Genomic DNA, 16555 nt, shown 5'->3' on the forward strand with positions numbered 1-16555 from the left:
AAATGTGTCCTCATGTCTAAAGATTCCCATCCCTGGCATCATCCTGGTGAATCTATGCTGTACACTTTCTATGGGATGGAAATTTGTCTGGGCTTGTTTCCCCAAAAGGAAGCTCCACTGTAGCTTTTTGCTTTTTCTCACTTTCCAGTTAGAGAAAATCTAAATCAAAGCTGGCACAATAGAGGAGGGCAATCTTGATATTTAGAAGGGAGAGTGAGTCCAGTGTCACAAAATAAACCTGTCCCACTATAAAATCACCCCTTCACAATTTTATTTCAGAATAAAGGCCTGATCATTTCTGGGGCCCTGCTCAACTGGTGGCAGCGTGGCAGAAAATAACTCCCACCCACCCTTGCCCAAGCCTGAAGACTATCTCTAATCCTGGACATGGGGTTATTTGCATAGTTGAGGCAGGCTGCTGGAATCTACAAGGGGAGATGTGTGGTAGTCACCCCAGTCTAAGCCGATTCACCCCTCTAAGGTGGAGCAGTACCTTGCCGCTCTGCTTGAAGTACATTTTTTTTCACGGCTCTCAGTTCCAATGGAGCCACTCTGACACTTAGACAAGTGAATGTTTGGTGCCTTCTAATGACCTAAAAGGGACCTCATGTGCAGTGTCAATTGGCTTGAGTTCAGCTCAGCTGATGTCTTTTAAGCGAATAAAGGGAATGAAGGGGAAGCCCGGGAACTCCCCATCAACCCCCCACCCCCCACTCCCCCCATTCAATGAATGCACTTGCTATATGGAGGTTGGTGGAAGACCTGCCCATGGTCCTCCGCCTTGACCAGCGGTCCAGTCTAAATGGGGTAGAATCCTGACAGAACTACATTCCGAATCATATTCTGGTCCTTCCCTCAGAGTGGAATTAGGACTTCAGGGCCAAAATCTCCCCTGCTTAGGTTTAGTGTTAAGGTAGGGTTACAGTTAGAGTGATGTTATTTTGCATGGGAACTTCATTTTTGTTCAAGCAGGAAGTTTATTTCAAGGCGGCAGATTTGCATTGGAATGAATTTGCTGGGAGTGAGGGGATGATCTGTTACAAGAGTGGATATATCTTGTGGCACTGGATCTTCCTGAGGGTTGTAACAGGGGCTTGTAAGGACCACGGTTCACACATAGGCCATATATTGAGTAATCCTGTATTAGAACACATGAGAAGGTAGAGATAAGAAAGAGCCATTCAGCTCATCCTATTATTTAGGTCCATGCAGACAATCGACTCAGATGATTTTCCTCTTCGTTTTGCCCTGTTACTGTATTAACCCATATCCTCCATTGAACCCTCCATTCTGTTGAATTAGAAATTTGCCCTTTTATTTGTTTTATCTGTATTGACCACACAGAGTGGTAGTCTGTTTCATAAGTTAATAAAATTAAACTAAGTAGCTATTTATTAGTTGCATTTAAAATGAGCTTCCCTTAGCTTATAATCATACCTCATAATTATGATATACATCTCCCTATCATTTCCTTAGGGGTTCCAGTTGTTCAAAGCAATTTGGGCGATAAACATAATTAGGGCTGCTTCAGCATGTTTTTGTCATTAAGCAAAGTAATTCGAACCAAATAGCTACTATGCGGCAGAAAACCTCGGAATATATTTGTCTATTTTCTCCCCAGCCCACAAACAGAGAGCCAGATCCAAGTAGCAGACTGCAGAAAGTTGATGCAGCAAAACTCTAAATTTGTTACAATAGAAAGGACAAGGCTGTGGTTGGAATCATATCAGTAAAATCTGCTTTGGCCTATATAGTGTTACCTGGTAATGGAGATCAACACTTCAATTGCTCTTTTTCCCGATTTGATAAACAGCAATTTTTTTCAGTTGCCCTATTTCTCTGGCAATGGTGGTGGTGGGATGGCAGAGAAGTAAACAGCTCAAAGTTCTTAAATATCTTGGCTGAGATTTTCGGGGGGGTCAACAGGTGCAATTGGTGGTGGGTCAGGTGGGAAAGTGTTTTTTTTCCCCAGCGGGTTGGGACCCCGCTGCCACGCGCCTTTACCAAAGGTCAGGCCTGTCAGCGCTGAGCAGACCCGACAGGCAGTGGCGGGGGACCCAATTTAAATGATTTGGGGCTTGTTTACAGCCACTTAACAAAGGTTTTAAACTTACCTTTTGAATTTGACAGCTCGGTCAAAGATTTCACATTGTTGCTAGACGACATCTGTGAAGCTGAGGCAAGAGGTTGGTGGCCATTGAATCAGCTGATGAGTTGATAGCTTCAAATGTCAAATAAAAGTTTCCACCTGACAGAGGTATCTCCCCTCAGCCACAAGCTCTTCCTCACTGCATTTCCAAAACAGATTCACCATGCTGCAAGTCTTTACACAAGTCTCCATCCAGTCTGATCTCATTACCTCTCTCACCATTGACAGATCGCTTCTGTCATCTCTACTTCACCTGCCATCTATTCCATCAGCATGGGTGCCCTTTATACTCTCACCTTGGTCTTCAGAATCCCACCACGATCAGCCCCAACACCAGCAGCACCAGGCACACCAGCAGCACCAACAACAACACCAACCTTCTCCGCAATCAACTGATGCTGCACAGAGGGCATCAGCACCCGAGCACATTGCTGGCCGGGAGGCCAGGGATGGCCTCACCATGGCCAGATTTACTTCACTTGATGGTGTACCCCCTGGCTGCGACATGATGCACCAGGTTGGCACCACCCCACACCAACACCATAAAGCATCCCTACAATCCCCAAGCCATTTCTTTCACACTCATCACCATTGCAGGGGCCACCGTTATGTCTCACCATTCACTGCAACTCACTAAGCCACTTCCAAAGGTGCACACAAATCTGTCCAAGAACGCAAAGTGTTGAAAATAAAGGTTTCAATGTTTGACACCACATTAACAGAAACTTTACATAAACATTGCATAAAACACCCAAGTGCCTACCCTTGTGTGTTGTTAGTTGGTATGATTGCACTTGGATGAGGGTGAGTGTAAGGGGTGGTTAGTGAGATGGGGATGTGATAATATAGATAGAGAGAGATGGGTGGAGGTGCAAGGTAAGTTGGTGTGAGTCAGGATGTGCAGGAGTAGGGTAAGGAAGGCAGGGTGATGCGGATGTGATGAGAGGCACAGCAGGATGAGGTTGAGTGTGGCTTTGTACTAACGTTTCGTGATCTACTGAGATCATTGAAACATTTGCGGCACTGCAGCCTAGTCCTCCTAACCACATCCCTGCTTGTGCCCTCCTCTGCAATGTGCAACCAGGCTGTGTTGATCTCCTGGGGAGGTCTCTTCCACCTATGGGAGGGGAAGAGGACCTCCCTGCGTGCTGTGATTCCCTCCATAAGCATATGGAGGGAGACATGGGAGAGCCTGGGTCCAGCCCTGCACCTCTGTGCAGTGATTGTCAGTGTTTGCAGCACCTCAGTGCTGTTGAACACTGACAGCACAAACGTCAAAACAAATTTGGCCATGGTCCCTTTAAGGAAACCAGCTGATGACGCGTCATAAAATGCCATCACCAGACCCGCTTCATCTAATTGGCCAGGAAATGCACTGGGTGGGCTTAACAAGCCCAATCAAGGTAAATTCATTTCAGACAGCAGGCTGGAGCCAGCAGCAGGGTCGGGACCCGCCACAGACGTTGCCCGCCATGGACCTGCCGAGGTTAACAAAATCACAACCCTTGTGACTGAGAAGCCAGGACTGATTGGCTTCTTCCTTGTCCTAAAATTGCCTGCAAATCAACATCATTAAATGACTGTGTACAGCACTATCCTCCAGTATCTTGCCCATGAGACTTTTCTTCACCTGTGAGCCTGTGGGCTATTTGAATGAGTCATCATAACACCTGAGCCTGACCCTGTCTTTGTGCACATGTATTCTTTGAGTATGAAGCCTGGGGATATAAGAGCTGTGGTTGTGAGGGCATTGCTGAACCAGGCCAAGACCAGCTAATTTGGCAAAGGTGCAATTTTCAAGCTTCTTGATCTTTCTGACCCAGTGTTACACCATTGAGTGATTGAACCATAGGTAATGGATATCCATGCTTCAACTTCCTGTTGTATCAGTGGGGATGAAATTTTTCTTTGGTGGTAGCATAAAACAGGCGATAGTGAATCAGCAGCCCATTTTACACTCAGTCCGATTAGGCAGAGTGTAAAACGGGCTGCCGATAGGCTAGCACCCATCTTGCACAACTGCCCAAGGTGAATTTCACCCCCAATCAGTTTCTCTTCTGAATGCTTTAGTTAGGTCACCAATTATTACATTTGGTGACAGTCTATTTAGAAAGTTATCAACCTATATTTTAACCTGTTACTACTAAAAGGTTACAGCTTAACATACAATTTCTTTATTTTAATCCTTTAATGTTAGGTTCCCTTCTTCTAGTTCCATACAAAACTCCTATTGAATTACTTCATTTAAAAACTTGAACAAGTTCTGCCCAGCATATTTTTCCCAATAATAATACATTCAGCTTTCTTGGACTTCATAGTTGCCCTTCTTTGAATCATTTCCAGTGGCTATTTCAATTAAATGTAACAACGTCGATCAATGGTACTTTTCTGCTGGTTTATCTCAATGTTCAAGATCCATCTCTATCCCTTGTGGAAGGAAGAAAGTGGTACCAGTTAAGGATCAGCAGCAGGTTGGATGCTTGAGACACAAAACTTGACTTTCCAAATTGTACCATTCCTCAAATAGAAACAGGTATACTATATTCTGTTGGTCTTATATATTTATTTCATCCCACCAGTTGAAGACTCATCATTAGAATTAAACAAACAGCAACATAATGAGGAGATAAATGAAAGAAACAAGCTGATTTAGTGCTATTGTATATGAGACCTGGATGCTTATGAAATCAATTACTGCAAAACAAATTTGTTTCTATTTGACAATGTTACTCTACATTGCTGAACAAATAATGGCACAATTTATTCCATATTGGTCAGCAAAGATTGATATAAATGCTCCCTCTGTGAATGTAATGCACTGATTACATTGTAAAAGAGTAAATCTATAGCAAACATATATAAGTGGAAAAGTCCACGTTGACTGACCATACAATGTCATCGACATTCATCAGAAAATTTAAGTTTCCAAGGCATCAAACACGCAGATTAAGCTGATATGCTCTTCCGTGAGTTTTGAAGAAGGGTTCAACCTGAAACGTCAACTCAAATTTCTCTCCACGGATGTTGCCTGACCTGCTGAGTTTTTCCAGCATTTTCTGTTGTTGTTTTGCTCTTTCTCTCTCTGAACACTAACATGTCAGTCAGAATAACTGATGCGTAACTAAGAAAATTAAGCTTTTGGGTAGCCATATTTATATAGTAATTAGTTATGGCTTTTTGTGGGAAATATTTAAGTCACGGGAGTGGTGAAAGCGGAGTTTCAGTGAGTATTTAAACTCACTTTCGTGGGCTATTCTTCATAGGCCATTGTCGGGAGTTGTGAGAGCGAAGTTTCAGTGAGTATTTAAACTCACTTTCGTGGGCTTTTTTCACAGGCCATTGTTGGGAGCAGTGAGAGCGGAGGTTCAGCGAGTATTTAAACTCACTTTCGTGGGCTATTCTTCACAGGCCATTGTCGGGAGCTGTGAGAGCAGAGTTTCAGTGAGTATTTAAACTCACTTTTGCGGGCTTTTTTTCACAGGCCAGTGTTGGGAGCGGTGAGAGTGGAGGTTCAGTGTGTATTTAAACTCACTTTCAGGGGATATTTTTCACAGGCCATTGTCAGGAGCGGTGAGAGCGGAAGTTCAGTGAGTATTTAAACTCACTTTCGTGGGCTTTTTTTCACAGGCTTACCAATCTCGCAGACCAGCGGCGGCATCCCAGAGCCACATCATGATTCAAAACGTGATGCGGGCTGGAGGAAGCAGCTGATTGGGTGAGTACTTATAGTACTCTATAGTTTGACAGTTAAGGTTCATAGCTTATAAAGTTTAGAAGGTCTTAATTTTGTGGTTATAGTTTCTAAGGTCTCTGTTGTGTAGCGGGGAGTGCTAGGAAACAAGGGCCCTTGAGTATATCATTTAATTGTAGTATAATTGGTGGTATTGATTTAATTTAAATTAATTAAAGGGTAAATCATGGCAGCAAACCTCGGCCCCGTGGCACGCTCCTCCTGCACTATGTGGGAAATCAGGGACACTTCCTGTGTCCCTGATGACCATGTGTGTGGGAAGTGTATCCAGCTGCAGCTACTGGCAGACCGCATTGCGGTGCTGGAGCTGCAAATGGATACATACTGGAGCATTCGCGATGCTGAGGACATCGTGGATATCACGTTTAATCCGTTGGTCACACCGCAGGTAAAGGCTGCACAGTCAGAAAGGGAATGGGTGACTGCCAGGCAGAGAAGTACATGCAGGCAGGAAGTGCAGGGGTCCCCTGTGGCCATCCCCCTTTCAAACAGATATACCGCTTTGGATATTGTTGGGGAGGATGGCTTATCAGGGGAAGGCAGCAGCAACCAACTTCCTGGCACCATGGGTGGTTCTGCTGCATGGGACAGGAGGAAAAAGAGCAGGAGAGCTATAGTGATAGGAGATTCTATTGTAAGGGGAATAGATAGGCATTTCTGTGGCCGCAAACGAGACTCCAGGATGGTATGTTGCCTCCCTGGTGCAAGGGTCAAGGATGTCTCGGAGCGGCTGCAGGGCATTCTGGAGGGGGAGGGTGTACAGCCAGTTGTCATGGTGCATATAGGTACCAACAATATAGGTAAAAAACAGGATGAGGTCCTAAAAGCTGAATATAGGGAGTTAGGAGGTAAATTAAAAAATAGGACCTCAAAGGTAGTAATCTCAGGATTGTTACAATGCCATGTGCTAGTCAGAGTAGAACTGGAAGGATATTCTGGATGAATACGTGGCTAGAAGAATAGTGCAAGGGGGAAGGATTCAAATTCCTGGGATATTGGAACCGGTTCTGGGGGAGGTGGGACCAGTACAAACTGGAAGGTTTGCACCTGGGCAGGACTGGGACCAATGTCCTAGGGGGATGTTTGCTAGTGCTGTTGGGGAGTGTTTAAACTAAAATGGTAGGGGGTTGGGAACCTGTGCAAGGAGACAGAGGAAAGGGAAGCAAGGATAGAAGCAAAAGTGGAAGTCAGAGAAATCAAGGGTGTAAATCAAACATGGCCGCAGTAAACAATAATTCTAAAAGGTCTAAGAGTGTTAAAAAAACAAGGCTGAAGGCTTTGTGTCTTAATGCGAGGAGCATTCGTAATAAGGTGGATGAATTAGCTGCACAAATAGAGGTAAATGGATATGATATAATTGGGATAATGGAGATATAGCTCCAGGGTGACCAAGGATTGGATTTCAACATCCAGGGGTATTCAATATTCAGGAAGGTCAGGCAAAAAGGAAAAGGCAGTGGGGTAGCATTCCTGGTTAAAGAGGAGCTTAACACAGTAGTAAGGAAGAATATTAGCTCTGATGATGTGGAATCTGTATGGGTAGAGCTGAGAAATACCAAGGGGCTGAACCCATTAGTGGGAGTTGTATACAGACCCCCAAACAGTCATGCTGAGGTTGGGGATGGCATTAAACGGGAAATTAGAGATGCATGCAATAAGGGCACAGCAGTTATCATGGGTGACTTTAATCTACATATAGATTGGTCTTACTAAAGAATTTGTTCATCCATGTTTGGCATAATAATAAAACAAGAAAGGTGACTCAACATTGGCTAACAAGGGAAATTAGGGATAGCATAAAATCCAAGGAGGACATATAAATTGGCCAGAAAAAGCAGCAAACCTTAGGATTGGGAGCAGTTTAGGATTCAGCAAAGGAGGACAAAGGGATTACTTAAGAGGGGGAAAATAGAGTATGAGAGTAAGCTTTCAGGGAACATAAAAACTGACTGTAAAAGCTTCCAGAGATATGTGAAGAGAAAAAGATTGGTAAAGTCAAGCGTAGGTCCCTTGCAGTCAGAATCAAGGGAATTTATAATGGGGAACAAAGAAATGGCAGAACAATTAAATACATACTTTGGTTCTGTCTTCACAAAGGACACAAATAAACTCCCAGAGATGTCGGGGAACATAGGGTCTAATGAGAGGGAGGAACTGAATGAAATCAGTATTTGTAGGGAAATGGTGTTAGGGAAATTGACGGGATTGTAGGCCGATAAATCCCCAGGGCCTGATAATCTACATCCTAAGGTACTTAAGGAAGTGGCCCTAGAAATAGTAGATGCATTGCTCATCCTCTTCCAAAATTCTATAGTCTCTGGAACAGTTCCCATGGATTGGAGGGTAGCTAATGTAAGCCCACTATTTAAAAAAGGTGGTAGAGAAAAAACGGGGAAATATAGACCGAAACGCCTGACATCGGTAGTGGGGAAAATGCTAGAGTCCATTATAAAAGATGTAATAGCAGAGCACTTGGAAAACAGTGACAGGATCGGACAAATTCAACATGGATTTACAAAAGGTAAATCATGCTTGACTAAGCTACTGGAATTTTTTGAGGATGTAACTGGTAGAATAGATAAGGGTGAACCAGTGGATGTGGTGTATTTGGACTTTCAGAAGGCTTTCAATAAGGTCCCGCATAAGAGATTAGCATGCAAAGTTAAAGCACATGGGATTGAGGGTAAGGTACTGACTTGGATAGAAAACTGGTTGGCAGACAGGAAGCAAAGAGTTGGAATAAACGGGTCTTTTTCTGAGTGTCAGGCAGTGACTAGTGCGGTACCGCAGGGATCGATGCTAGGACCCCAGTTATTCACAATATATATTAATGATCTAGATGAGGGAACTAGATGTAATATCTCCATGTTTGCAGATGACACAAAGCTGGGTGGGCATGTGTGCTCTGCGGAGGATGCAGAGAAACTCCAGTACGATTTGGACAGGTTGGGTGATTGGGCAGATGCAGTATAATGTGGATAAATGTGAGGTTATCCACTTTGGTGGCAAAAACAGGAAGGCAGGTTATTAGCTGAACGGCAATAGATTGGGAAAAGGGGAAGTGCAACAAGATCTGGGTGTTCTTCTGCACCAGTCGCTGAAGGTAAGCATGCAGGTACAGCAGGCGGTTAAGAAGGCAAATAGTATGCTGGCCTTGATAGCGAGAGGATTTGAGTACAGGAGCAAGGATGTCTTGCTGCAGTTGTACAGGGCCTTGGTGAGACCACACCTTGAGCATTGTGTGCAGTTTTGGTCACCTTATCTGAGGAAGGATGTTCTTGCCATGGAGGGAGTGCAGCGAAGATTCACCAGACTGATACCTGGGATGGCAGGAATGAAGTATGAAGAGAGATTGGGTTGATTAGGCTCATATTCGCTAGAGTTTAGAAGAATGAGAGGGGATCTCATTGAAACTTATAAAATTCCAACAGGACTAGACAGACTAGATGCAGCAAGGCTGTTTCCGATGGTGAGGGAGTCCAGAATCAGGGGTTACAGTCTAAGGATAAGGGGTAAGCCATTTAGGACTGAGATGAGGAGAAATTTCTTCACCCAGAGAGTAGTGAACCTGTGGAATTCTCTACTATTATGTCCATGTATGATTGAGACACGGACAGCAGGAGTTGAACAAAACAAGTCTTTACTGAAAGGGGTCAATCGGGAAACTGAAACTACAGAGGCTTACTAGCGCCTTTTATACAGGGGTGGTCACTGCCGGTACTGCAGTCTGAGACCAGTTATTCTCTTAAAGGTACATACACAGCAATTCCTCCCCTTTTAGATAAACAGTACATAACATTCATTTAACAACTAAATGATAACTAATTACAATCACAATTACGGTTGCTAGATACATTGCTTAAGTTTAAGCAATTATAAGTTCAGTCTTTGAGGAGTCTTCCTGATTTTGTCTGGATAACGCCTCTTTGGGGTATCAGGTTCCTCTGGCAAGGTTGAGTCGGGATCAATGTCGTTGTTTGGTTCATCTGCTTCCAATATCACCGATTCTGCGGTAGCTGCAATTGGTACGTCGATTTCATTACCAGGTGTATCAGATCGTGGTGTGGAGTTGACGTTTTCCAGTGACTCTAGAATCTGGTCAGCATGGCATCTTACAATGCTCTCTCCAACGTCCACGGTATACATGAGAGGTCTTTGCCGTGTACAAATCGTTCCTGGCTGCCATTTCTCAGTGCGGTAGTCCCGGGCCAAAACTGGTTGACCTATCTTAAAACTCCTGGTCGGCCTTTCATTCATATTCAGAAACTGCCTGTTCTCCACATCTCTTCGGACGTTTGGCTTAACCAAATCCAAGCGGAATCGTAGTCTTCGATTGAAGAACATCATGGCTGGAGTTTGGTTGGTAACCGCATGTGTCGCATTCCGGCAGGCAAACAAGAAGTTGTCCACCTTGTGCTGTAGGGATATATCTTCATTACACATTGCCTTGATAGCCTTCTTGAATGTTTGAACAAACCTCTCGGCCAATCCATTAGTGGCTGGGTGATATGGGGCAGATGTGTAATGCTTAACACCATTGTTCTTTAAGAACCTCCGGAACTCTTCAGACAGAAACTGTGGTCCATTGTCAGAGCAAATCTGTTCAGGCAGCCCATTCCTGGTGAATATGGTTTGTAAAACTGTGATAGTTTTTTCCGTGGTGGTTGAGGACATTTTTATTACCTCTGGCCACTTTGAATGTGCATCCACCGCAATTAAAAACATCGAGTCCATGAAGGGACCAGCAAAATCAATGTGCACCCTTTGCCATGGAGATGAGGGCCACTCCCATGGATGTAGAGGAGCTTGTGGTGGGGCGTTTTGGACCTTCTGGCATCCTGCACAGCTCTTGGTCATCTCTTCTATTTCTCTATCGATTCCCGGCCACCACACAAACGCTCTGGCTAAGTTCTTCATTTTTACCCCACCCAGATGACGCTCATGAAGCTCATTGAGCACTCTATCCATCAACTTAGGAGGAATTACTACTCTGGATCCACACATCAAGGTTCCTCTGCACACTGACAGCAGTTCTCTTCTCGGCGAGAATGCTGGCAGCAGTGGTTCGCCATGTGCTGGCCATCCCTTCACCGTTAAATCATAGACCCATGATAGTGTCGGGTCATTCCGTGTTTCCTTTTCTATGTTTGCATTCGTCACAGGGAGACATTCGACTATGGTCGAGTGGAATAACTCCATTGGATCCACTGCAAGGTCGTCTTCTTCCACCGTCGGCAACGGTAGGCGTGACAATCCATCAGCATTCCCATGCTGTTTAGTTCCTTTGTACTCGATGTCATATTGGTGTGCCCCTAGGAAAAGGGACCACCTCTGCAGCCGTTGCGCTGTCATTATCGGTACGCCCTTCTGAGGGTTGAAAATGGAGACAAGAGGTTGATGATCGGTTAGTAGAGTAAATTTTTGACCGTGCAGGTAGTGATTGAACTTCTTCACCCGCCACACTAGGCTGAGGGCCTCTCTGTCAATCTGGGCATAGTTACGCTCGGCAGAAGTTAACGAGCGTGACGCAAAAGCTATCGGCCTCTCTAAACCATCAAGGAATTTATGTGACATTACCACCCCAATGCCATAGGGAGACGCATCACACGCCAGTCTGATCGGCAGTGCTGGGTTGTAGTGAGCCAATACTTCTCTTGAAGTGATTAAGTCCTTACTCTTCTGAAAGGCCCGCTTATAGTCATTGCTCCATTTCCATGCTACTTCCGTTCGTAGCAGGGCATTCAGTGGGTGCAGGATTTTCGACAAATTTGGCAAAAACTTATGGTAGTAATTCACCAATCCGAGGAATGACCTCAGTTGCGACACATTTTCAGGTGCTGGGGCCTTAACAACCGCTTCAATTTTGTCAGGGGACTTATGTAACCCCTCTTCATCAATCACGTGGCCACAATACGATATCCGTTTCTTAAAAAACTCGCACTTGGGGCGGTTGGCTCGTAGCCCATGTTCCCGTAGTCTAGTGAGCACCTGTTCTAGGTTGTTAAGGTGTTCACTATCATCTTCACCTGTCACAAGGATGTCGTCCAAGTAACACTGAGTCCCCGGAATCCCTTGCAGGACTTGTTCCATCGCTCTTTGCCATATCGCCAGAGCCGATGCTACTCCGAATACCAATCGATGATACTGGTAAAGACCTTTGTGAGTGTTTATCGTGAGATACTTCCTAGAGGATTCTTCAACCTCCATCTGCAAATATGCTTGCGCTAGGTCAATTTTTGTAAAACGCTTCCCTCCAGACAGTGAGGCGAAGATGTCTTCTATCCTTGGAAGAGGATATTGTACCATGTGAAGGACTGGGTTCACCGTCCCCTTGAAATCCCCACAGATGCGAACCTTCGTTGGCTCCTCAGACTTATTGCTTAAGGTTTTCTTCATGACAGGAACGATGGGTGTCGCCCATTCGCTCCAGTCAACCTTAGACAACATGCCTGCCTTCTCCAGATTCTCCAGCTCTGCCTCGATGGCTGGGCGAATTGCATATGGTACCGGTCTTGCTTTGACAAACTTGGGAATTGCATTCTCTTCTATTTTTATCGAGGCGGTTACGCCTTTAAGAGTGCCCAGTTCTTGTTGAGATACCTCTTTGGCGTTAGCTAAGATTGTTGACAATGGTCCAGGAGTGATGTCTTCATCTTTTTTACCGTCCACCATCATTGCATGAATGGAGTGCCAATCTAAGCTTTTCTTCCTGATCCATTCACGTCCCAATAACGGTGGTCCACCATTTTGCAGTATGTAGAGATACAATTTCCGTATTTTCTTGCTGTTGTATTCGACAGGCACCCTTATTTTTCCTCTGGGGTATACCTTTTGCCCCGTATACATCGTCAAGATGATGGATGTCTCTCTCAAGGGTATGTGTGAGAATAGCCGCTCGTAGTCTCATCGATTCATGACAGTTAGTGCTGATCCTGTATCCAATTCCATTTTAACTTGGGACCCTGCTATCATGAGGGTGACCCAAATGGTTTGGTGATCCTCTTTTGCGATTACATTGTGAAGTTTGAGACAGCTTAGTCTTCTGTTCCCGGATTCACTATCGCTCATCTGGTCTTCGAAACTACTGTCCATCAACTTCTGTACTTTCTTGTACGGTTCCTTAGTAGCCTTTTTGTTGTCACTGGTCTTCTTCCCAGACCTGCAAACTTGTGCAATGTGTCCCATCTTTCTGCATTGCCTGCATATTTTGTCCTTGGACCAGCAGTCCTTCTGGTCATGGTTAGTTCTGCCGCAGCGATAACATTTTGCAAATCCCCGTGTCATTTCGTGGGTGCCGTATTCCTGTGGCTTTTGTTGAATTTCCGCAGCTCCCCTGGCTGCTGCTTCGTACGATACTGCCACGCTGAAGGCCTTATCTAGCGTCAGCTCTTTCTCTGAGAGTAACTTCTTCTGTGTTCCTTCACTCAGGAATGCACAGACAAATTTGTCCCGTAGTGTATCTGCCAGTCCTGCTCCAAACTGGCAGTGCTTTGATAGCTTGTGTAGTTCTGTAACGTACTCATCATTGCTCTCATCTTTATGCTGAGTTCTCCTGTGGAATTTAAATCTTTCGGCTATCAACAGTGGTGCAGGGTTTAGGTGTTCCTGTAGGACAGCAACAATTTCGTTAAAACTCTTCGCCTTCGGTTTGGCTGGAGTAATCAGGTCCCGCAATAGGCCGTACGTTCTAGCGCCCATTAAGTTTAGCAATACTGATGCCTTTTTCTCATCGGCTATTTCGTTTGCCTCGCAATATACCTCGACTCTTTCCACATACGTGGTCCAGTCCTGTATTGTATTATCAAAGGCAGTGATACAGCCAGTCTTCGGCATCTTGAAAATCTAAAATGGCGCCTCCCGCGCTTTGCCTTCTTCCCCGTTGTTGCTAGCACTGCTTTCCGTGGTTTCCATTGCAACCTGCAGCTCCTCGCGGTTTCCTGCGCGTTTAATATTTTTATTTTTTATTTTTTTTATTTTCCCGTCGTGGAACAACCCTGTGGGACTCTTGCCTCCCTCTTCTCGGGTCTATACACAGCCTGGCTTCGTAGCACTGGCCACGCCCTGTGTGCTCCACCCTCTCGCTCTCCTCTTCCCGACAATGCTGCTCGGCCCCGTTGCAAGCCACCCGCTCGAGTTCGCGACCGCCGCAGCCCAGGAAGGATCAGTGTACTACCTGCCACCAGCCCGATTAGCTGAAGCACCGTCGACAGGAACCAGGCCCCGCTTTCGACAGCTTCTCCAGCAATCTTCAACTCCGCTAACACAGGGGCGGATGCCCATGGTCAACGCTCGTTTCTACTGCTTCTTTCTTCCTTCTGGCCTCGACCTCTGCTCACTTCGCTGCAGGAATGGATCCCAGTAGGTGGTGCAGACTGTAGGTAAGTTCGTATCTGCTCGTCACCAGTATTATGTCCGTGTATGATTGAGACACGGACAGCAGGAGTTGAACAAAACAAGTCTTTACTGAAAGGAGTCAATCGGGAAACTGAAACTACAGAGGCTTACTAGCGCCTTTTATACAGGGGTGGTCACTGCCGGTACTGCAGTCTGAGACCAGTTATTCTCTTAAAGGTACATACACAACATCTACCACAGAAGACAGTTGAGGCCAATTCATTAAATATATTCAAGGAGGAGTTGGATATATTTCTTAAGGCTAAAGTGATCAAGGGATAATAGGAGAAAGCAGGGACAGGGTACTGAATTTGGATTATCAGCCATGATCGCATTGAATGGCGGAGCAGGCTCGAGGGGCCGAATGGCCTACTCCTGCTCCTATCTTCTATGTTTCTATTTATCAGTTTTATCAGAGCTATTGTACATTGAACAAATATTGTACTTAAGGGGTGCTGTCTTTTTTGAAAAGTGCTTCGTGAATTTTTTTAATAAAACTATAGTGCATTTTATGTCACCGCTAAGGTATGATGTTCCTTCAACGAAAATGATGGCACGTTGTTCGAGCACCCCATCCCATCACCATGGGAACCAAAAGAGTGCCCTCTTGACTTAGCTAGGGTGATTGCTGGATTTAAAGAAACTCAAAATGTAATCTATATTTGCAGATAACTTATATTTAAAAATGTTGAGTGGGATACTCTTCAGCACTGCTAAATAACAAAAGTTAACAACTACTTGGTGTAACAGAAAAATTACAATAAAAGTTCCGTGGTATTGCTGTGTCCCCAGAAGTGCAGTAGGGTGGAACTTCTAGGTGACTGTGATTACCACTGATAGTGTTGTCCATGATTGAGGTTTTCTACAAGTCCATTTACAATATATGGCACAGCTCTGCAACTGCCGCCTTGCTGAACTCGAGCTTGCTAAAGGAACTATCCTCCGACACTGACAGGTAGCTGATACTGATCCTGTGGAGATGGGTGAAAGCAGTGCATCTCTGGTGCAATTTTATCTCTCTGTCATCCCTTCTTTGGTCTTCTTTGTCCTCTGCTATCAAACATAGTAGTGAAGCACGATCCGCATAAATTGAGCTCCAATTTTAAACTAACCTGCCCAGCAAGAAGGGAGTGGGTTCCAGTCAGAGGCGTAATTTACATCCCACACAATTCTTATGCTCCATTGCAGTGAATGGAGCATAAAATCGAGCAGGGTGTGAATAGGCCATCCGAACTAAATCTGCCCTATTCTCATCAGGCGGGTTAGCTTAAAATCGGGGCTATGAAGTCAATTGTAATTGAGCAGTTTGGAAATGTTGAGCTTTAAGTTTTCCCTCGCAGTCAGACCAGAACATAACTGGCCTTTAACATCTGATTTGAAAGGGCATGCTCAGTGCACAGCTGATGCTCATCGCTAACTCCAGGATCTTGCATGTTGGCCAATGTGACCTTCATTTCCATAAGTTTAACTAGGCTCTCACACAACAAGGAACGTCAGCACACAACCGAAAGGTTGTGAGGTATTGGAGTGATTCCATTGGCTTCCCAAATTCTAGACCCGGCTTTATGTCAACAGATTCATTTACACCAGCTGGAATTTTTTACCCTTAAATAAGATCAACATAGAGTTCAACAATTTCAGATCATAACCTCGGCCCCTATTACATATATATATTTTCTTCTTTTTTTTATCCACACTTTTTGGTTTTTCTTCCCTCTCTTCAACTGTCCTTCATTCTGCCAGCGCAATTCACACCCCATCTAGAACCATCCTTTGTTCCTTAACCTGTCCCATTTCCACCTCCCCTTGCCTTGAATATCTCTTAATGTCTCCCAATGTCTCTTAATCTTTCCTGCTTTCTATCCTATCACTGACCTTCCCTTTTGTTCTTTCAACCCCTCCCCCTCTTCCCAGCCCCCAAACTTGCTTTCCATTTCCTACTTTTTTTTCCAGTTCTGACGAAATGTCATCGACCTGAAACATTATCTCTGTTTCTCTCTCCACCGATGCTGCCTGGCCTGCTGAGATTTTCCAGCGTTTCCTGTTGTTATAACACTTACAAACACATTTTACTTATTTTTTGTTGCCCTGATACAACTCACATTCAAATAACTCATTGTGCAACGGGCATCAGAAAGCTAGCCATGCTGTGGTGGGGTTTACAGAAATAATGCCGACATCAAATCTTCAGCACTGAAGATTTCTCTAGTGCTTCAATCAAACTGCCAGAGGCAATTCATTCCTGCTCTAATGGCCCTAAA

The sequence above is a fragment of the Somniosus microcephalus genome, chromosome 2 (genome assembly GCF_052327205.1).
Source record: "Somniosus microcephalus isolate GS21.2 chromosome 2, FLI_Smic_1.0, whole genome shotgun sequence".
Classification (NCBI taxonomy): domain Eukaryota; kingdom Metazoa; phylum Chordata; class Chondrichthyes; order Squaliformes; family Somniosidae; genus Somniosus; species Somniosus microcephalus.